Source organism: Urocitellus parryii (genome assembly GCF_045843805.1).
Source record: "Urocitellus parryii isolate mUroPar1 chromosome 13 unlocalized genomic scaffold, mUroPar1.hap1 SUPER_13_unloc_10, whole genome shotgun sequence".
Classification (NCBI taxonomy): domain Eukaryota; kingdom Metazoa; phylum Chordata; class Mammalia; order Rodentia; family Sciuridae; genus Urocitellus; species Urocitellus parryii.
Window position 1 is genome coordinate 2,566,489 of NW_027551762.1, and position 23,740 is coordinate 2,590,228.

The window sequence follows — 23,740 nt, forward strand, 5'->3', positions numbered from 1 at the left end:
TTCCATTATTTTTCAGCATTTGAAATACGTTGTTCCAGGATCTTCTTGCTTTCAACGTCTGTGATAAAAAATCAGCCATTAACCTAATTATTTTACTCCTGAATGTAATCTGCCTTCTTTCTCTCATAGCTTTTAATATTCTCTCCTTGTTCTGTATGTTGGATATCTTCATAATTATGTGTCTTGGAGTTGGTGTATTATGTTTTTTTTTTTTTTTTTATGTTTGGGGTCCTGTAAGCTTCCAGGATTTGGCGATCCATTCCATCTTTCATATCTGGGAAGTTTTCTAGGATTATTTCATTCAATAGATTGTTCATCCCTTTGGTTTGAACCTCTAATACCTTCTTCTATCCCGATGACTTTCAAGTTTGTTTTTTTTTTTTTATGACATCCTATATCTCTTGGATAGATTGCCTGTGATTTCTTAGTATCCTTTCTGTGTTGACTATATTCTTTTCAAGTTGATACACTTTGTCTTCGTTATCTGATGTTCTGACTTCTATTTGATCTAGTCTATTTGTAATATTCTCATTTGAGTTTTTAATTTGGTTTATGGTTTCCTGCATTTCTAGAATTACTGTTTGATTTTTTTTTAAATCTCTATCTCCTGGTAGAGCTCGTTCTTTGCCATTTGAATTTGCCTATGTATTTCGTTTTCAAAGTATACTTTCATTGTTTGGACTTGCTGTCTAATGTCTTCTCTAAGATTCTGTTCCATCTGAGTTAGGTATGCCTTGAGTTCTTTCTCTGTCCATTTTTCTGATGCCTCTAGTTTCTCCTGTGAATTTAAGTTGTCCTGCATTGTTTGTAATCCTTTTTTCCCTTGTTTTTTCATGTTGTTCAAGTTACTTTCCAACTCTGTTTGACTGCTGTGTTTCTGTTTTCGTCTTTAAATTTGTTTTGGTTTTTATAGTTCCAATATCTCTCCTTTGTGTTGGGAGACAATGTTTAGAGATGTTGGATCTAATTGTGATTTAAGGTAAATTCATTAGTTTCATTAAAGGCCTACGGAATTTGATGGCATGTATAGAATTGAGGTTTGAACTTAGGATTTTATGTTGAGGTCCGGCGCTTTGATGGTATGGAGGTTAGTATATGTTATCTTCTTTGGGGAGTTGCTCAAATGCAGGTGGATATTAACAAGAGAATAGACAGGAGTACTTGGGGGTAGTTTAGGGCTTAGGTGGACTATGGACTGATTCATAGTATTCATCTATTTGCATTTAGTAAGTTGTACGTAATCTGGGTGGTCATGCTTAAGAGGAAAGATGGGGAAAAGGTAAGGAAGCAAACCAAGAAAGAGAGAGGGAGAGAGGAAAGAAAGAGAAAAGAATAGAAAAGAAAAGGAAATGATAATAAAAAAAGAAATAATAATAATATGCAGTAAAATAAAATTACATTTAAAAAATAATAGTATAATTATAGAAAAGAAAAAAATTAAAATTAAAAAATTTATAAAAAAATTAAAAGAAATAAGGGACACTGTTAGACTTCTATTTTCTTCGCTTTCAGTAGGTGGTGCTGTGTCTTCCGGGCCAAGATTTTGCCCTCCGGCTGTAGGAAAGAATCCGTGTGAGGCTGCTCCCTCCTCCCCCAACTGGTGTCTCTCAAAACCTGTTAGCTTAGGTTTATTCCTGGTTTCTAGTCCTCCGGCTTCTGCTGTCAGCCACGACATTCCCAGTGTGATACCTCTTGGCAGTTCAAACTACCCTCTGGGCCTGCAGTTTCCTGGACATGGAGTGCGACTTTTGGGAACCAGCACCTTATTGTTTTGATTCCTTCCGCTAGCCCCTCCTCTGTGAGCTGGCGAGACAGGTTTCGTTTTCACCACTGGTGGGAGGGGGGAGTTGGACGTCAGGTGCCTTTATCTTTCCCCCACGCCTCTGTTCATGCTCACTCTGTTAATCACGCCCCCGGAAAGCTGGGGAGAGATTTTATGTGATTTCCCCGCTGTATGGGAGATGGTCTAAATGTCACAGACCTGTTCTATCACTGCTGCAATCTGTCCAAGATGGTGGTCACTGGCTTCCTTGGTGGGCTGACTGAGTAGCATCACTGTAGTATGCTGATTTTAACTCCTTTAGATATATACTCAGGAGTGTAACAGGTCAATTATTGGTTTCATTTCTAGTGCTAGATTTGAGGAATCTCCATACAGTTTTCAAGAGTAATTGCACTAATTTGCAGTCCCACCAACAATATATGAGTGTACTCTTCTCCCCACATCCTTGCCAACATTTATTGCTACTTATATTCCTGATAATTGGCATGCCAGCTGGAGTGAGGGGACATCTCAGTGTAGTTTTAATTTGAATTTTTCAAATTACTAGAAATGCTGAACATTTTTTCATGTATTTCTTGACTGTTCATATTTCTTCATTTAAGAAGGATCTGTTTAGTTCCTTTGCCCATTTATTGATTGGGTTGTTTTGTTGGTGTTAACCTTTTTAAATTATTTGTATATTCTGAAAATAATGCCTTATCTGAGGTGCAGATGGCAAAGATTTCTCCCATTTTGTAAGTTCTCTCTTCACACACTTGATTCATTGTTGTGAAAAAAAAAGATTTTTAGTTTGATATCATCATATTTATTGATTTTTTTCTTTACTTATAATGCTTTAGGGGTCTTGTTGAGGAAGTCAATTTCTAAGCCATCATGTTGGAGTGTTGGACCTACTTTTTTCTTTGAGTAGGTGCAGAATTTCTGATCAAATACCTGTCTTTGACCTACTTTGACATGAGTTTTGTGCAGGGTGAGAAATATTGGTGAAATTTCATTCTGCTACATATGGCTTTCTAGTTTTCCCAGCAATAATTTTTTTGAAGAGGCTATCTTTTCTCCAATGTATGATTTGGGCACCTTTGTCTAGCATGAGATAATGGTATTTATGTGGGTTTGTCTTTGTGTCTTCTATCCTCTTCCATTGGTATTCATGTCTTTTTTGATGCCAATATCATGCTGTTTTTGTTACTATAGCTCTGTAGCATAATTTAAGTTCTCCTGCTTCAATTCTCCTACTAAGGATTTTGTTGGCTATTCTGGGACTCTTATTTTTCCCAAATGATTTTCATGACTGCCTTTTCTATTTCTATGAAGAATATAAGTGAAATTTTAATAGGATTTATGTTAAATCTGTAGAGCACTATTGGTAGTATGGCCATTTTGACAATATTAATTCTGCCTATCCAAGAACATAAAATATCTTTCTATCTTCTAAGGTCTTCTTCAATTTATTTCTTTAGTGTTCTGTACTTTTCATCATAGAGATCTGTCACCTCTTTTGTTACCTCAATTCCCAAATATTTTATTTTCTTTTTAGAAGCTATTGTGGATGGGATTGTTTTCCTAACTTTCCTTTCAGTTGATTTGTCACTTGTGTATAGAAATGCAATTGATTAATAAATGTGAATTTTATATTCTGCTACTTTGCTGAAATCATTTATGAGTTCTAGAATTTTTTTCTGGTGGAGTTTCTCTGGTCTTCTAAATATAGAATCATGTTATCAACAAATAAGGATAGTTTGAGTTCTTCTTTTCCTATTAATATCTCTTTAATTTCTTTTTCTGTTTTACTGCTTTGATTATAGTTTCAAGGGCTATGTTGAATGGATGTGGTAAAATTGGGCATCCCTGTCTTGTTACAGTTCTTAGAGGAAATGCTTTCAATTTTTCTCTGATTAGTATGAAATTGGCCTTGGGTTTAACATATATAACTTTTACAATATTGATGTATTTTCCTTATATTCCTAGTTTTTCTAGTGTTTTGAGCATGAATGGATGCTGTATTTTTTCAAATACTTTTTTAGCATCTTTTGAAGTAATCATGTGATTCTTGTCTGTTTTTAAGATGAAATATTTTAAAATATATTTTTAGTTGTCAAAGGACCTTTATTTTACATATTTATATGTGATGCTAAGAATTAAACCCAGTGCTTCACATATGCTAGGCAAGTGCTCTACCACTGAGCCACAAGCCCAGCCCAATGTGATGAATTATGTTTATTGATTTCCATATGTTGAACTAACCTTGCATCTCTAAGATAAAATCCACTTGCTCATGGCACACTACCTTTAAAATATGTTTCTGTGTGTGATTTGCCAGTATGTTAATTAAGAATTTTTAGATCTATGTTTATTAGGGATATTGGTCTGATGTTTGCTTTCCTTGATGTGTCTTTGCCTGGTTTGGGTGCCAGGGTGATACTATCTTCACAGAATCAGTTTGGAAGGGTTCTCTCCTTTTCTATTTCATGGAATAATTTGAGGAGGAGTCATGTTAGTTCTTCTTTTACTGTCTGGTTAAACTCCACTGAGAAACTGTCTGGTCATGAGATTTTCTTTTTTGATAGGTTTTTGAGGGTGATTTCAAGTTCTTGCTTAAAATTGATCTGTTTCAATTTTCTATGTATTCCTGATTTAATTAGAGTAAGTAATATGTCTCTAGAAATTTGTTGATGTCTTCAAGATTTTCTAATTTATTGGATTATAAATTTTCAACATACTTTCTGATAATCTTCCATATTTCAGTATTGTCTGTGGTAGTATTTCCTTTTTCATCATGAATTTTAGTAATCTGAGGATTTTTTTTCTTTTTTCTTTTGGTTAGGTTGGCTAAAGGTTATCTATTTTATTTAATTTTTTCAAATAACTGACTTTTGTTTCATTGATTATTTTGAATTGTTTTTTATTTGTTTCAATTTTATTGATTTTGATCCTGGTTTTAATTATTTATTGTCTTCTACTGCTCTACTTCTTTTTCTAGGGCCTTTATATGTAATGTTTGAGTATTCATTTAGTTACTTTTTGTTCTTGTAATGAATGAGCTGAATGCTATATTTCCTGTTAGAAGTGCCTACAGAGTGTCCCAGAGATTTTGATACCTTGTTTCACTATTCTCATTTACCTCTAAGTCTTTTTTATTCCATTTCTGGTATCTTCTGCTATCCATCCAACATTCAACATTCATTAGTCTTCAGGTGTAGAGTAGCTTCTGTTTTTTATCTTATCATGGATTTCTAACTTCAGTCTATTATTATCTGATAAAATGTAAGGTATTATCTTTATTTTTTTATTTGTTGAGTTGCTTTGTAGTCTGGGATATGATCAATTTTAGAAGGATCCATGTGTGGGTGGGAAGAAAGTGTATTCAGTAATTGATGGATATTGATGAATGAAATATTCTATGTCTATTAAGTCTAAATTATTAAATGCATTTCTTAATTCTGTAGATTTTTATTTTGTTTTTTGTTTGCAAGACCTAGCCACTGATAAGAAAGGCATGTTAAAGTCATCCAGTATTATTATGTGGTGATCTGTTTATTTCTTGATACTGAGAAGTGTTTATTTGATGTACATAGATGTTCCATTGTTTAGTGCATAAATATTTAAGATTGTTACTTGTTGATGTACAATTTCCTTAAGTAGTATTAAATGGCCTTCTTTTCCCCTTTTGATTAAATTAGGCTTGAAGTCCTCTTTATCTGATATGAGCACAGGGACCTCTGCATCTTTATGAGATCCGTGTTACTGATATGTTTTTTTCAGTCTTTTTACCGGAAGTGTCTTTGTCTATGAGTTGAGTCTTTTGGAGACAGCACATTGTTGGGTCTTGTGTTTTAATCCAATCTGCCAGTAGTCTGTGTTTTAGTTGATGAGTTTGGGTCATTGACATTGAATGTTATTTTACAGAAATAATTTTTAATCTCTGTTATTTTTATTTATTTATGGTTTTAATTTATATTCAGTTTCTCATTTTATTGACTATTTTTCTAATGTAGTTTCTCCCTCTGATGGTTTTTAATTTTATTTTTTATTTCTTCCTGAAATATTTTATAAGTATGTTTTGTAGTGCAGGCTTTATACTTATGAATTCTTTTAACTTTTGTTCACTGTAGAAGGCTTTTATTTCATCTTTCAATCTGAAGCTTAATTTTGCTGCATATAGTAGTTTTTATTTCTTTCAGAACTTGGTGTATATGATTCCAAGACCTCCTAGTGTTTAGAGTCTAGATTGAAAAAAAAAATCACCTGAAATCTGGATTTGTTTACCTCTAAATGTGACCTGTAGTTTTGCTTGAGCAGTCTTTAAAATTCTATCCTTATTTTGTATGTTGGACATTTTTATAATAAACTCCATTGATGTGGATCTGTTGTAATTTTATATATTTAGAGTCCTATATGATTCCTGTATTTGATTTTCCATTTTATTCTTAAGGTTTGGAAATTTTCAGATACTGTTTCATTGAAAAGATTGTGCATTCCTTTAGTTTGTATTTCAGAGACTTCCCCTACCTGATGATGAATGTTAAATATGGCCTTTTCATTGTATCCTATATTTGTTGAAAATTATGTTCATGACCTCTTAACAACTTTTCTCCATGAACAACTTTATGTTCAAGTGTATATATTTTGTCTTCATTGCATGAAACTCTATCATCCAAGTGATCTAGTATTCTGGTGATGCACTTTCTATTACATTTTTAATTTGATTTATTGATTTCTTCATTTTGAGAAGCTCCATTTGGTTCTTTTTCAGAATCTCCCTTTCTTTATTGAAATTATCTTTCACTTTCTGTATTTTCTCTCATTTGTAATTTTCTCTCAACGTAATGATTCAACCCATTACATTGTCTTTTATCTGACAGATCATTTTCTCCACTGTCATATTAGTGGATCCTGTCATTGAGATATTTTGGCTCATATGGGATGATTTGTTCCCTTGTTTTTTCATATTATTTGTGTGTCTATCTATATATCTGTATGAATTGAGTTGACAGAACTTCTACCTATAAACTTACCATGTTGCTAAAAGTTTATATTACCTCATTTTTTATGGGGAGACAAATAACAACAACTAATGCAGAGGATGCATAGTGTTAAGCTAAATAGTTCCTATGATGCCATCTACAATATTAATTACTTTAATAGACACAAATGGTAAAGAATTGCCATCTGTAAAAACAGAAAGTATGCAAAAAGGTTTGCTATTTCAAACAGTGAAGAAGGAGAATGCAGAAGAGATGTTGCATGTGATGATTATGAGAAAGGAGGAGAGAAGCAGAAGTAAAAACTTAAAGGAAGTAGAAAGAGAATCAAGAGATATGGACAAGTGAAAAACAATACAAAACAAAACCAAAATATACTAATCAAAAACCGTAGCCCTCAAAAGACAAAGACATGAAAATAACTACCTTCAAAACTGCTAGAAATGAGAAAAGTGACACACATATGTTTATATACATATGTCCAGGAACCATTCAAATTGGTTCCTCCAATTTGCAGTCTCACCAGAGGTTGGGGAGGGTTCCTTGATGGAAAATTAAGGAATTCTTTTTAATTGCAGTTGTTCAAAAATTATCCATGATAATATATATGGGTTGTCTGTTTCCAAGTGTCTTTATGTTTTTCTTGAGGTATGTAGTGAGCACAAAGTTAGTAGTCACAGACTCTAGAGTCCTTCTTCTTTTTTTATTGCTCATCATGTTGCTGGTTAGAGCTCAAAATTTCTCATCTTTCCTTCTCAGCAGTATGAGCAATATGAGGTGGGAGCAGGTTGGAGAATGTTTTCTTCTCCACTCTCAGTGGGGGTTTTCTCTGAAGGTGTGGATTAGGTCTACTTAGTCCTCCAGTGTTTCAGTGAACGACAATTCATCCGAAGATTTTAAATCAGCACCCTCCCGAGCCCAGCAAGAGATCCACACTGGGAGTCTGAACCCCAGGAGTTGCCCTGGGTTCTGCTTGAGTGGTGAAGAAGCCAGTCCTTCACCCCTCTGCCACCTGTGGGTCTTGTCCTTTCCAGCCTCTCTGGCTCAGTCACAAGTACACAGTCATTCCCACTCACCCTATCAAAATTCGTAGACTTCCCCCAGCTGGTCCTATGAGCCTCCATATTCAAAAGGTTTGAAAGGAATCTGGAATCTTTTGGTTTGGATGTCCTGTATTCCCCTTGGTGAATCACTCTCCACCTGAATTTTTCTTGATTTTCTAGTTGCACTCTGAGTCATGGTGCAGACCTTGGCTTGGTCTGTTTTTCAAACAGCTTGGATTGAACAGGTCTGGGCACCAACTGCCGGCTGACATAGCACAGTGGAAAAAAATGGCATCTGCATTGGCTATCCATATGCAGCATCTTTCCTACATCAAGATATAGTTACTCACCCACTGGATCAGTTCAACAGTGTCCTGGATCTCTGCTTTTTCCATATCAAGACACATTATGGTGCCACCTGAAATGCAGGTTGTTTTAGTCCTCTTCCCCAATTTGCCTAGGGTGGATCCACTTGGGTGGCCACCAGCACTGGTGATAGGGTTTCTTTTATTTTATTATATCCAACCTTCTGAGTCTTTAAGCTATTCTGAGAGTCCAGTATTAAATACCAGCAAAATTCCTTGTTTCACCCACCTCATTGAGAAGCTGTTTATTTGCATTCCTGGTCTCACACCATTGAGCAGCCTGGAAAGAAATTTCCTGGACTTCTCCATCTTCTAGGACTCACATTTTAGCTTTAACATTTAGGTACATAAATATGTTTTATGTTTTTCTTGAGGTATGTATTGAGCACAAAGATAGTAGTCACAGGCTCTAGAGTCCTTCTTCTTTTTGTGTTGCTCATCATGTTGCTGGTTGGAGCTCAAAATTTCTCATCTTTCCTTCTCAGCAATATGAGCAATATGAGGTGGGGAGCGGGTTTATTAAATAGATTTATTTTATGCAGAAATTTTCCATGATGTTAGATAGAATTGTCTTCATTCTCTGGAATTTGGATGTTCAAATTTGCTAGCATTATTTATTAAAAAGACTATCCTTTTTCTATTAAATTTTCTTAATATTTTTCCAATAATTTAAAATTTTGTGAATACATTTAATATTAGATTGTAATCTGTTTCACTGATTGATGCAACTATTCTTTCTCCAATGACACACTGCCTTGGTCAGTGGAGTGCTATACATAGTCTCAAAATCAGGTAAAGTGAGAATGTCGAATTTTATTTTTTGCTTTCTTTCTTTTTTTCTCTTTATTTTCATTTCTTTCATTAAAAAAATCTTTCATTTTTCCATATAAATTTTAGCAGCAGTTTATCAATCTGTAACACTGGCTGTTGTGGTTTTGTTTTGTATAATTGTGATTTTGTTAATCAATTTGGGGAGAATTGAGATTTTTAGAATATCCTTGAACACAGTGTATCTCTCTATTTTATTAGGTTTTCTTTAATTGCTCTCATTAAAGCTTTGTAGTTTTCACAGTGAAATGTTTGCACACATTTTGATGAATTTATACCTGAGTAGTTTCTGTTCTTAATTCTACTGTAAATTGTATATTTCAATTCACTTTTAAATTGTTAGTTTATAGAAGTATAATTGATTTTTTTGTATGCTGCACTATATCCTCTTACCTTTAAAACTCCACTTTTTAGCTCTAATAGCTATTTTTTTAATATACCTGATGATGTTATGTGGAGATAATCATGTTTTCTATGAATTGAGCTAGTTTTATTTCTTCCTTTTTAATCTCTATACATTGTATATCCTTCACTTCTTTTAATGCACAAATTAAGTCGTTCAGAGCACATTTGAACATAAGCAGGAAAAGCAGGGTTCTCTGCATTTTCTAGGATTTGGGAAGTATTTAGTCTTTGACCATCAAGTATGATTTTAGAAGGAAGATTTTTCCAAATTTAACATTGACAGTGTGAAGATGTTCAAGTCCTTTGGAGAGTTTTTTGTCATGAATGAATGTTGATTCCTTTCAAAAGAAAATATCTTAAGTAGTTCTTCTTTCTTTTTTCATCTAATGATATGCTATGTTATACAGTTTGATTGTGAAAGGTCAACCATCTTTTCATTCCTTTGATAAAGCCTACTTGGTTAGTATGCAAAATCCTTTTTTACCTATTGCTGGGTTGATTTGCTACTGTTTTGTTAAGTCATTTTATGCATATTTTCAAAAGGGACATTGGATATTGATATATATAGTTTTTCTATTCTTATGACCTTTTTGTTTGCTTTTGGTATTTGGATAATTATGGCTTCATAAAATTTGTGCTGAAGTGTTCCCTACTTTTCTGTATCCCAGAGGATCTATCAAGAATTTGTCTTAGGCCAGCCAGCGACACTGTGAAGTGCAGACATTCTATTTCTGTTAGATAGCCACAAGGGCTGAAAGTGGTGATAATGAAAAAAATGGCTGCTCATCAAATGGAATATTATTTTGGAGACTTCAATTTGCCGAGAGACAATTTTTTTAAAGGAACAGATCAAATTGGATGAAGGCTGGGTACCTTTGGAAATAATGATAAAATTCAACATGTTAAACCATCTAACAACAGACTTTAATATAATAGTGAAAGCGTTGAGCAAATCTAAAGTAGAACCTCTGAAAATCAATGAAGACAAAACTAAAATCTGAAGATCTCTAAGCAAACCCCTCCCAGATGTGACCTAGGAGTATAAAAATGATGTAAAACACAGATCTGTTTATATTAAAGGCTTCTCAGCTCATGCTTCCCTTGAAGACATAAAAGAATGGCTAGAAGATAAAAATTAAGTACTGAATATTCAGATGAGAAGAACATACCACAAAGCATTGAAGGGATCAGTATTTGCTGTGTTTGGTAGTGTTGACTCTGCTAAGGAGTTTGTGGAGACCCCTGGCCAAAAGTACAAAGACACAGATCTGCTAATACTTTATAAGGAATATTACTTTGAAAAGAAGGAGAAAGAAGAGGGAGAATGAGGAGGAGGAGGAGGAGGAGGAGAGAAGGAGGAGAAGGAGGAAGAAGAGAAAGAAAAAAGAAAGAAAGAAAGAAAGAAGGAAGGAAGGAAGGAAGGAAGGAAGGAAGGAAGGAAAAGTGGAAAGATAAGTTAAAAGCTAAACAAGAGCAAGAAGAAAAACAAAAGTTAGCAGAAGATGTTGAAATGAAATTTCCAGAAGAAAAGATCACGTTTGCTAAAATTTTCAGGTGACTTAGATGATCAGACTCATAGAAAAGATCTGCACTTCCTTTGTTCAAATCATGGTGAAATAAAATGGATAGACTTTATCAGAGGAACAAAAGAGGAAATTATTCTCTTTAAAGAAAAAGCCAAGGAAGCACTGGATAAAACCAAAGGTGCAGACAATGGTAACCTACACTTAAGGAACAAAAAAGTGACATAGGAAGTACTAGGAGGTGTGGAAAAAGCAACTTTGAAAAAAAAAATCATAGGAGACCAACAAGAATCCCTAGACAAATGGAAGTCAAAAGGTCGCAGACTCGAAGGAAAAGGAAAAGGTAATAAAGCTGCCCAGCCTGGGTCTAAGGGAAAAGTACAGTTTCAGGGCAAGAAAACAAAATTTGATGGTGATGATGACCATAATGAAAATGGTGCAGCAGGAACAGTGAAAACAGCAAGAGAAGAAATAGACAAAGAAGAGCCTGCAAACAGAATACAACAGACACTAGTATGGCAATATGTAAAAACGTGGATATGTAACCGATGTGATTCTGCAATCTGTATACGGGGTAAAAATGGGAGTTAATAACCCATTTGAATCAACTGTATGAAATATGATATGTCAAGAACTATGTAATGTTTTGAACAACTAATAATAATAATAATGATAAAAAGAAAACAGAAAATGGTGTTGGAGACTGGTAGTTTAGTAAATCATTTAAAAAATATTCCTTGTAGTTAGGTTTTAAGCTGCTTTTTGTATTGGGAGGCTTTTAAAAAGAAAACCATATTAGGTCCACCTTTAAAACAAGAAAAAATAATTATTGTTTAACTTGTCTTTTTTTTCTGTTATCCAAGTGAGGGTTTTATTTGTTTGCTTATTTTTTAATGTTTAGTTCTGTTTGTGTTCAGAGGATTTAAATATCAAATGGAAGATTCTTCCACTAAATTGCATTTGTATCATGAGAATGTATTAGTACAAACTAATAAGATATATACTATATAAAAAGAAAAAAATGATTTGTCTTACTTCTTACATCTTTAATAGACTGGGACATCTGCTTCTGAGGTTTTCTTTGTGGAAAGATGAAGTATGAACTTGATTTTTATAACAGACAGAAGTGACACAGGTTATGTAAGACTTGAGTTACAACTTAAAATAAGTTTTCTTTTTAAACTGTTTATTGCATTTATTCTTAAGTCAAAAATATTTATTATTTTCCATGTGTATTCTGTTTTATTTTATAAGTCTAATTGATCTTTACTAATTTTTCACCGAGATTCTTGGCACTGGTAGTTTGTATCCCTTTGTTTCTTTATTTACCAACACAGTTAGGTGATTACCAATTTTTAAAATTTTTTAAAAGAATTAGATTTAATTTTCATTGATTTTATTTATTATTTTCTGTTTTAAATTTTAGTAATTTTTTTCTTGTATTTATTATTTTTTTACTCTCCTGGTAATGATTTGATTTGTTCTTCTTTTTCTAATAACTTTATATAGAAATTTAGATTATTGAAATTCTCATTTTTAACATTCGTAGTTCTTTTTCCTAAGCATTGTTTTATTATTGTTCCATAAATTTTCATATCTTCTTTCTTCATCTTTATACATTTTTATAATTTCCCTGGTATCTTTTTTCTCTTTGAGTCATAGATAGTTTAGAAATGTGTTGTTTCATTTCCAAATCTATTTGGATTTTCCAAATATTATTTTTTATATTGTTATTATATACAACTGTATTTAGTGAAATTTTAACATTTTTTTCATGCAAAGTAATATCATACACAAATAAGTCTAATTTGGGTGTTTTTTGTTTTGTTTTGTTTTGTTTATTGATAGACTGTTCTTGCTAGTTCTTCTAGTACTATCTTGAACAGAAATGACAAGAATGAACATCTTTGCCTTTTTTCAGAACTTAGAGGGAAAGCTGTCAGTTTTTCCTCATTGATTATGTCATCTGTAGACTTTTCACAAATGGCCTTTTTTTCTGTTGAGAATATTCCTCTAGTATCTGCCTTACTGAAATTTTTTATCTTGAAAAATGCTGAACTTGACCAAGTGCTTTTCCTGCTATTATTGACATGATTATGTGATTTTTATCTTTTGTTCTGTTAACATGACAGATCACAATGTTTGTTTCCCATAAGTTAAACTAACCTTCAGTTCTAGGGACAAATCCCACTTGCTGATGATGTATGCTTTTCTATAATGTGTTGCTAAATTTAGGTTGGTATTATTTTATTGCAGTTTTTTGGTATATATGTGCATTAGAGATATTAGCCTGTAGTTTTCTTTTCTTGTGTTGGTTTTTGCCAGTGTTGGGATTAGGATGATGCCACACTCATTAAATGGTTTTGAAAGGATTACCTACCTCTACCTTTATTATTTTGAAATTTAAGAATTGCATTAGTTATTTGGATATTTACTATAATTCAGCCATTTAAGCTTCTACATTCAGCTTTTATTTGGGGGGAAGAGGTTTGATGGCTATTTATGTGTAATTGGTCTGTTTAGAATTTCTATTTCTCTCTTCTCTCTCTCTTTCTCTCACCAGACTTTGAACTGACAGGCACTTAAACATTTTAGGTCACAAAACAAGCCCTTTTTAGTTTTTAATTTAAGGCAGGATTTCACTGAGTTGTTTAGGGCTTGATAATTTGCTGAGCCTGGCTTTGAACTTGTGATCCTCCTACCTCCACCTCCCAAGTACACTGTGATTATAGATGTGCACCTCTACTCCTGGCCAGGCAGGATTTTTATTATATTTTTTTTTATTCAGTCTTTTCAGTGTGCATGTTTCTTGGAATTTATCTATTTCCTTTCAGTTATCCAATTTATTAGACTATAGTTATTTGTAATAGTTTCTTATGATCACTTTTATCTGTGGTATCCATTGTAATATCTGCTCTTTAATTTTTTATTATATTACTTGAATCTTACAAGTTTGGCCTTTTAATTGAATGTTTTGATCATTTATATTTAATATAATTATCAATGTGATTATATTTAAATGGTTTTTCCTCTGAAACATAAATATGCATAAATGACAAAGAGAAATATTTTTCATCATCACATAATTTTTTTCTGCCTTTTTAACTCAAGTATTTTTTATTCCTGTACAAGTTTATTTATACATTTATTTGACAATAAAATATATTATTTACTGTAGTTATGATGAAGTTATGAACTACTAAATCCACAAGAATTTACTGATATAGAAAAGAAATTATGCTATAGAAATGGTGTGAGGCAGTAATACTTTCCTTAGCTAAAATAATTAAATGAAAAAAACATAAATAAGTCCTTTTATTATTCTAGTCCATCTCTTCTTTTGGATAAGTAATTGTGTATTTTAAAATTGTTTTATTGGGCACTTTTTAGTTTTTAGTATGTATAATATGAATATTTAACTTGTCACAATGTACCTTGAGATAATATCACACCACCACCTCATTCATAGTGGCAATTACATACAAACTATGCTTTTATTCCCTCTCTCTTATAATTTGTGTTATTTTTGGTTACATGTTCCTTCTACATTGGTAATAAATCTTACAGTGCTTTGCTATTTTCATTATTTTAGACAACCAATTGTTTTTCTTAAAGATATTACAAAAGAAAAAAGTTGTTATTTTATATTTTTTATCTATTCATGTTGCTTTTTATTTCTTTCTATAAACTCAAATTGCCATGCTATCAAACGTCTTCAGCCTAAGGATCTACCTTAAGATTTCTCATTATGAAGCTACTCCAGTAGTAAATTTGATTAGCATTTGTTTTCTTACAGCATTGCTTTTCACTTTTTTTCTCAGAATACTTTTTTCTGGATTTGAGTTCTATTTGAAGGATTCATTCTATCTTTTTGTACTTAACAGATGTCACCCTATCATCTTCTGGCTTGCATAGTATTTGGTGAGAAATCTGTTGTGATTCTTACCTTTGTTCCTACATATGCAGTATTTCCTTTTTTCTGTGATAGCTTTCAAAATTGACTGTTTATTTTTGTTTATATAAAAATTTAACTATGATTGTCTAGGTATTTTTTTATTTTTTATAAAATTTTTTGTGTTCAAAAACTCTTGCATAGAATTCTGTGAGCATTTTGGGCTTTAGTTAAATTTGGAAATGTATCATCTAGTCTCCAGCATTTTTTTCTTCCATATTCTTTGTCAAATTAACACATGTAGGCAATTTAATGTTGTCTCAGCTTTTATGTGATTTGCTCAGTAGTTTTTTTTAATTCTCTGTTTCATTTTGGAGAGTTTTTTTTTTATCAGCCTTCAATTTATGTTCACAAATTTCTTCCTCAGATATGTGATGCCTGTCAAAGTAATTCTTCATCTTAGATAGCATAGTTTGATATTTTATGTTTTGCTTATTTTTAATTTTTCAGGAGTATTGATTTTACTCTTTGTGATAATTTACATGTTTTTACTGAAATGCCTCATCACATTTACATATGTTCTTAACTTTACCACTCTTGTTTTTCCACATACTAAATCATAGTTATTATAAAGCCTCTGTGATGCACACCTGTCATTCCAGCAGCTCAGGAAGCTGAGACTGATAAACACACACACACACACACACACACACACACACACACACAAACACAGAGCTGAATTTGATGTGAAGAACATTTATAGCTGGAAATGAATAGAAATATTTTTCTCTTAGGATGACAATAATTAGTTGAGCTGTGTTTGGTTTTTTGATCTTGGTACCCTCATCCCCAACTTCTTTAGTGGAGGGCTACTTGAACCATGTGTGAGATCCATGTGTGAGAGTAAGCCCTGTGATTCCAGAGGTTCCTCTAACTTTTTCTGCTCCATCATCAGCTTACATGACTTGTGCAAGTAACAACCCAAAGTCTCTCTCGGTAGTCTTTCATCTCTAAAAGTGTTAGACTGCTGTTTCTTGTTGAACAACACTAAGTTCATGTTGAGTGAAGGGACTTCTGGTGTGGGCTCAGTCTTAGACATGTGAGCCTGTATGTCAGGAATGAGGCCTTGTTATCATTCTTGTCGTTCTCCTATGAGTGACAACCATGTTTAGACTTTAATCCTTGAAGCATCTTAAACAGCAGATGCATTTTTTTTCTGTTCCTTATTGCCGCTGGAAATGAAATACCTTTAATGACCTTTCCCTGGAGGCAGACCACTGGCCCCCAAATCATGATCTTTGGTTCCTTGAGTCAGGAAAGAAGGTTTGTGAATCTTTCCTAGATGCTGAGGAGTTTTGCCTCTACAGAAAACATTTAATTTTTTTTTTAACTGGGTCCTGGGATAAGACAGATTGCTGCCCCTCCTTCAGTAGTGTAAAGCTTATTTCTTCCTACAGAGACAAGTTGAGTAAGTGGACTATATTTTGACATTGTTCTACCTCCATCATGCTTTATCACTGAAGTGTCCTTCCCTGCCCTCATTCTTTCCCATGAGCAACTAGTAAAGATCAATATAAGAGTCTATAATTGAGTGCAGGTCTCCTTGTTCTGTGCTTTTAGGTATTTCTAAACTTATGTTAGCCCATATTTAACTTTCAATAATTCATTAAAATTTTTGGCTGATTCTTCTTATTTGTTCCTATAGAAGACTCTTCATCTTTTGTGCTCTGTTTTCTGTTCTGGCTAATTTTGGTGTTGTCTGTCACTTTTGGAACTCAATTTTCTTTGTAGTCTTACCACCTCAGTTCTCTGAAGGTTTCAAGGAAATTTACATTTTTATAGATCATCCAGTATTTTCTCATTGTTAGGATTACAACAATGTTCTTCTTTAGCTTTCTATACCCTAAGAAAAAGGAGAAATCTATATAGCATCCTAAAAAGAAAACATGTTTATAGCTGATATATTTTTCCTCCATCATAAAAATTCAAGACAGAGATAGAAAATTCCTATTACAGCAAAATCCGAAATCTCTCCCCAGATATGTTACTCCAGCCTACAGATTTGTAATCAGGCTAATATAAACATCTACAAACAGTACATGGAAAAACAAAACAAAACAAATCATCTTATTTTGGGAATTTAGAATACAGATTACAAAAGTAACAAAGGATTTCATGATATACTATATAAACAAAAATAGATGGTAAAATAAGTTTGGGATATTCTGTGCTAAATAAAATTAATATTATGCTTATTAGAGGACTTCTCCTTGATTATAATATATTGCACTAGGGATATGTAAGAGGAGAAATAAATCTGTCTAGCATTTTGAAATCTTATCTGGCCACTAAACCCCTTTCTTTGATTTTTCTAGAAGAAAGTGTTCTATAAAACTTGTATTAGTTAGCCCTCTATCTCTACATTGAAATATCTGAGGCAATTTACTGGTAGAGGGAAAAGGTTTGTTTCAACTCACAGTTCTGTAGGTTGCAGTGCAAGATTGAAGGGCCCTGTTGCTTTGAACCCCTGGAGAGGGCAGCACATAATAATGTGAGTGTCTGGTAGAAGAAACTACTTACTTCATGAGGCAGTAAACAAGGAGAGACTGGAGTCCCTCAACCCCCTACCAGGGCATGCGTCCATAGACCTAAGGGCCTCACACTAGATACACCTCCTAAAGATTTAATCATTTATCAATAACCCACAATTGTGGAACACTAACCATATTCCAAAACCATAGAAAAGCCCAGTGTGGGAATGCTGGTTTAAATTTTTCTGAAAACACTGTCATTTAAAAATTTAAAAAATATTTTCTCTTTTTCAAAAGTTTTATTTGTATCTAATTCTTTGAGGTTCAAGTCTCTTGTGGTGACATAAAAAATGTGATAAGGCATCAAGGTGTAAAAAAAGGATAGGAATTTCAATGGCTACAATATAACTGATTTTATATTAGTAAATTTTAGATAATTCTATGAGATCTAACCTAAAATTCATTGTTTATTTGTTTTGCCTTCCATTATTTTTAGTCATACATACCATATTACAAATATGTCAAGTGAAGTTTGGGTAGCGATTCCTATTTGGGTTTTGGTTTCTGATTTAATTTTATTGACATCTTCCAAAGGAAACTTTGAAAACTTAGTTCATCTTCTCTAAACTGAACAGATAGCTCTACCTATGTTGTAATTATGGGAATTATAATCAGGTGAAATAGTCTAATGAATAGACCACTGTGATACATCTGTAATCTGTTTATTTTGGAGAAAATTAAGCTGGTATCATTGTATGCATCATGAGTAATATTCCACCACATTTTGAAATTTTCATTTTATATGTTTCTTCACTAATTAGTTCACTCATTTATTCAGAGTAAGTTAAACACCTAAATTAACCAACAATTCATAAAGATGATGAGGGATAAGGAATTAATTTTATTTAATTCAATGCAAATTATTCACTAAAAAGTAAAAATAAATTTTTATAAAATTTTATGAATTCTTTGAAATATTCTCCAAAGTCAACATACAAATATATCATAGATAACATAGATAAAAGATCAAGATTTTGTTTCTCTATTTAGATTTTCTCTTTATATGTGGTACATACAAAAATTCAAACTGAAACGCATACTGTATTTTCTGAACCATACTCTACATGCATATATTGTAGTGAGGTACTTATGTGTCAAGAGCAATATGTTTCAAAAAAAATCTAATTTTATAGTAAAAACAGTTAATTATGAGAAGATAAAATGAAATTTGATCTCTTTTTATAAAACAAGATACTTGTTATTCACTATAGTTGATATGCATTTGGTTGCTTTTGATCTAATCAGGTATTTACCCAAGTGATATGCCATATCAGAGGGATCAATAGCACAAATGACAGACATTTTGTTTTCTAAGAGCAAGTACAATTACTTGTAAGATATATAATTTTTTTTGATTGCATAAAGCAAATAGTCAAATTAATCTTACTTTTGCAGTTTTAATATGTACACCTCAGATTTGAATATTAAAATAATGTATATTTTCTATATACCCTCTAACACATGTTTGAGAGGCATATTATTAAAGAATGTTCTGTTCATATTTACTTCTTAAGTACCTGACCAAACTAGACAAGATGTAAATAAAAGAGATGTTTTAAGAGACTCAGAAACTTATTACTCTGTGAAAATTTTAGAAGAAATAAAATTTCAGAAAATCAAGTAACCTAAACAAAAAAAATCACTTAAAATAATAAATTCACCCCAGTGTAGCCATTTGATTAGTATGAGTTAACAATACTCCAGTAAACTCTGAAGAATTGAGACATTCAAAAAGTAAGCCGATTAAATCTACATCAAGCATGGCTGCCATCTTGTGGGGACAGGATATAATGTAATGAGGGGCCAATCTCAACAAGTGCCCCTTTTGGGTTACAAGTCATGATTTGACTTCCATCAACCAATTGCCTTATGATTATTAACAGTCTCATGAAACAGCACACCAACATTCACACAGATGAGACAAGTGAAAGAGACCTACCAATGCATATGAATTTCTTCTCCTAAAATTTCAAAATCATGGCTCATGTGTGGAAAGTGAAACAGCTTTGAAATACAAAGTTTTCACTTGAATTAACTTTAATAATAGATACATTTGTAAAGCACTCATATATACCAATCAGTCCTGTTGCAGAATTTGGTCAGGATTCACATCTCATTGTGTTAGAAGAGAACTTATTTTCTGACAGGGCAGTCTTACAGGTTTAGAGAAAACTTTTAAAATAAACAAGACATTAAAGGCTAAATTTAGAAGTAAAAGAGGAAAGAAGAAAGGAAGGATGTATTACTTAATATTGTACTAGTGTGACAGACAAAATAAAAGTAGGAAAGTAGTTGACCTGAGAAAAATAAGGACAAAGTATAGCCAACGTTAGTATGTCATATAGGAATACATGATTTAATGATTTTTTGAAGCTTATTTAAAAGTAAAAAAAAAATCATGATTTCTGTTTTTTCCTTCCAACAAATATTTCCTCATCCTCTTTTAGAAAAACAAGACATTGCATAACCTCCATTGAGCTGTGAACTTCTATGAGCTGCTAAATACAAGTTTTCCTTTTAGCCCCTCAACCAAATAGAATTTATGTTTTCTACTTCCACAAATGTATATTTCAATTATAATTTCAAAGTCCTTTTCCATAGCTACCTGCATTTACAGATGGTTAGTCACTGTCCTCTTATAGCCTTTCATTCATGTTTATGGTAAAGTTACCATTACTTAGAATCTTTTCTCTATAACCATATCATTAACATTATAATGGTAATGTTATAATTTATAATGTTAATGATATGGTTATAGAGAAGTAGCAATAATGATCAAAATACAGTCTATCTCTGTTTTTTCTGTGATATTATTTGAACACTAGCTTCTCAACTTAAGTTTGAAAGTAGGTGCTCATAATAATATTGTTTTATAGTAAAACAAGATTTTCAGTCATTATTGGAGAGTTTTTTTAAAATTGACTAATGTAGTTTGATTTACTGCTGTTATAACTGTGAGCAGCTGAGTTTGAAAATTTAGGCATTGGTATTCTTAGCGTATTTTTTTCAAGTAAAAATTAGAGAATTATACATGCCATGGGTTTCCATTACTGTGATTTCTTTACATAATTATATGCTATTGAAAGAGCCTGCACTTGCACTCACCCCAACGAGGCAAATTAATATTTCTCTGAAACTCTGGTTTTTCTCGTGTGTGTGTGTAAAATAATATTATGCTTCACATCTTAAAGCTATTCAGATTATCTACCATTTTCTTCAAATTATGGATGTTCATATCACAATTAATGCCTGAATGAAGTGACAGTCTCCACTTTGAAAAATAATTCATAAATCATGGTTAACTTTCATTTATATTCCCAAAAGTTAAGCACTTGTTAGAAAACTTTAGTGAATTAATGCTATTTTAACATAGTGTGAATTTCAGCCAGATGCATCAGACCATTTTCATATGATAAATAATCTTTGAATTAAAGCTAAGCAACCTTAATGAGACCAACAGATAGCCTTCATTAAAAAGCCTCGTTAATAAACACAACCAGTAAATGTGTTATTTTCTTTCTCCTTCTGGAACTTGACATCTAACTTATGCATTATAAATCTTTGTTTCCAGCTAATTAATACTGTATCACAATATATGCAGCTTTCTAAAATAGAAGAAAATACTTAAAACATTGTTAAAGTGTATTTAAACTTGTATTTCATAAAACACCATTAACTAGCAGTCAATGGGTACAGAAATTATTTGGTAATTACAGTGAAAAGAATATTATTTATATATTGATAATAATAAGCTGATATTGCATTTTAATTTTTCACTACCTTCTCTTTTTTTTCTGGAAAACTTCAATTCATGGTTCTACTATCTCTTCCGAATGGTATTTTGCCGATTTTAAGTGATCATTATACCCTCATGATTTTTTTTTTGTGTGTGTGTAATATGTCACCCAAATTCCTTTAAATATTTTAGTATTAGAACAGTGGCTCTGAAAAATGGCTCTACTTTAGAGTCACCTACAGAGATTTTAGAATATGTGCATTGTATTTTGGGTTGTAAACCCCAGAGATTCTGAAAATTAGCCCTCTGTGATTCCTTTGAAAAACTTCCAAAATTATTTTCAAGAAAAGTTATGGTACAAAGATATTAAATTGGAAGACTGGGGAATTATGACAATGCTGTGCTTATAGTTCATGAAAACAGAGTTTCCAAAAGATGAGTTTGTATGAATATAACTACATTTAGTTATCTCTAGGACTGAGCCAGCTATTGTTTTGATGTTCCACCTGGCTCCAGGATTCTAAGATATTATAGTGTTCTTTCCATGTTAAATGGTTATTTAATAATTTTTCTTGATAGAATACATAGTGAATCATCACATTTAAAAAATGCTCCTGTTACTAGTATGATAAAAGCAAGCTATGGGGAGATATATCCATTCTTTTAATTCATTATCTGTACCAACAAAGTATAATTCATTAAAGTGCATTAGAACACTTTAAACACCAACATGACATCAATAACAACACAAACATAATCAATAATGAGTACTAATGTAAAGAAAAAAAAATAAGGGAATGATGAAAATTGGGAAAAACAGAAACAGAAATGGCTCTTTAGAAGCATTGGTTTGTTCCAGAATTCGAAGGGAAGTAAAATTCACATCAACAAAGAGGTTCTCTGTGAAATGCTATGCTGAATAACATGTGCATAAGCTATGGTCCTTGCTCTCAAGACATTGATGATCTAATTCCTAAGCAGTCTTGTCTACTTCTAAAGCAATATGAGATCATAGAAGATGGAGAGATTTATACCACACTAATGGATTGAGGGCTTGGGGATATAACTCAGTGGTAGAGTACCTGCCTAGCATGGGCAAGGGCCTGGGTTCAATGCCCAGCATGACAAAAAACAAACAAACAGACAAACAAACAAAAAACAAAGAACTGAACACCACTGCAGGGGGCAAAGAATTTAAATTAGCCCTTTAGGTTGTGCAGGTAAGTTGTTGGCAAGATGAATATGTACCTTTCAATAAGATCTGCTTAAATAAGTAGTGATATGACAGCACAACATGTTCTGAAATATTCAGAAAAAAATATTCAAGATGAATGAAATAGTATTTCACAGAGGGGACAACCTACAACTGATTTTAGAGAATGATGACCCAATTCACCAAGTTAGAGAAGAGGGCTCAAATGAGAGAATAGAGGTTTGCCAAACTTAAAGAAAGGGGGGCTATGAAAGTCTGTTTGACATTTATACATCCAAAGTAATAACATTCCCATAGGATTGCATTTACAATTGAAGCAATATTAGGACCATTAATAACTCAATTAGTCAATTGATTGTGTTAACAAATCTTTGGTCTGAAATAAGGTTAGCTTGATATAAGTTAATCATTAGAAGAAAGGTAGTCACAGTAATCAGGATTTTATGATAAGAAATAAGCTGGCAGAAAAATCCTTTCACTGAAGACTGGGAGGCTGTCATTCAGTACTTCCTCAGCTCTTCCTGTGGAAGACAACCAACCTCCCATTCTGAATTTATCTGCATAGGTTATTAAGCTACTCAATGCAATATTTTGACCAAATGTTTCACTGAAGCATTTATTCCTGTTTTATTTCATTCTTCTTTTTCTTTTTTTAAAAAATTCAAGCTTTTCTATTCTAATAGAGGAGGTCTATCTACAGAAGGATTTCAGGATTCTTTCTGTATCCTGATTGCCTAAAAAGAAAAATACCCTGGTGACAGGGGTGTGGGGGTGTAGGGGAGATCACTGTATAAAAGGCAATTAGCACATTCTCTCCTTTCTATAACTTTATAATTGAAATCTCATTAAAAGCTTTCTAGGTCTCTTTTTCCCTAAGTGACCAGGTGTCCCTAATTTGTTTTCAACCAATGTGTCTAATTCCAGGCAAAGACTAGAAAAAGTCTGATACCTGTTGGAGAATAGCAAGGTTAAATAAGTGGGGTGGCTTTTTTAGGTTGCTTTTAACCTTGTAAAAGGAAAAAAAAGCCAAAAAAAAAAAAAAAAAAAAACCTTCAATGTCTTTTCTCTTACAGTCCTGCCTTTTTCTCAGTCCCGGTTGAAGATTCCAAGGGAAATGAGAGCACTATTTTGTTTCTCCCTTGTATTGCAGATAGGGAGAGGAGGTGGTTATTAGAGAGAAGCTCTTCCTCTCTTGGTTTCCCCCTCTCTGCCTGACAGCACCACTTCGTGGGCTCGCTCCTTCTCCTAGGTGATCCATTTCTAGGCAACGTGGGGTTGGTGCTGAAGCTGCCAGGCTCGCTCCTAGCTTCCTGCATCCCGCAGGCGAACCGCTTCAAAAGCATCCTGCAGCCCCAGGCGGCTTCCCTCCGCAGGCCTGG

General features: G+C 32.8%; 1 pseudogene; it reads left to right on the forward strand.

Annotated features, from left to right (window-relative positions):
- The first annotated feature begins 1,268 nt into the window (after positions 1–1,268).
- On the forward strand, positions 1,269–23,535 carry LOC144251316 (lupus La protein homolog; annotated as a pseudogene).
- The last annotated feature ends 205 nt before the right edge of the window (positions 23,536–23,740 follow it).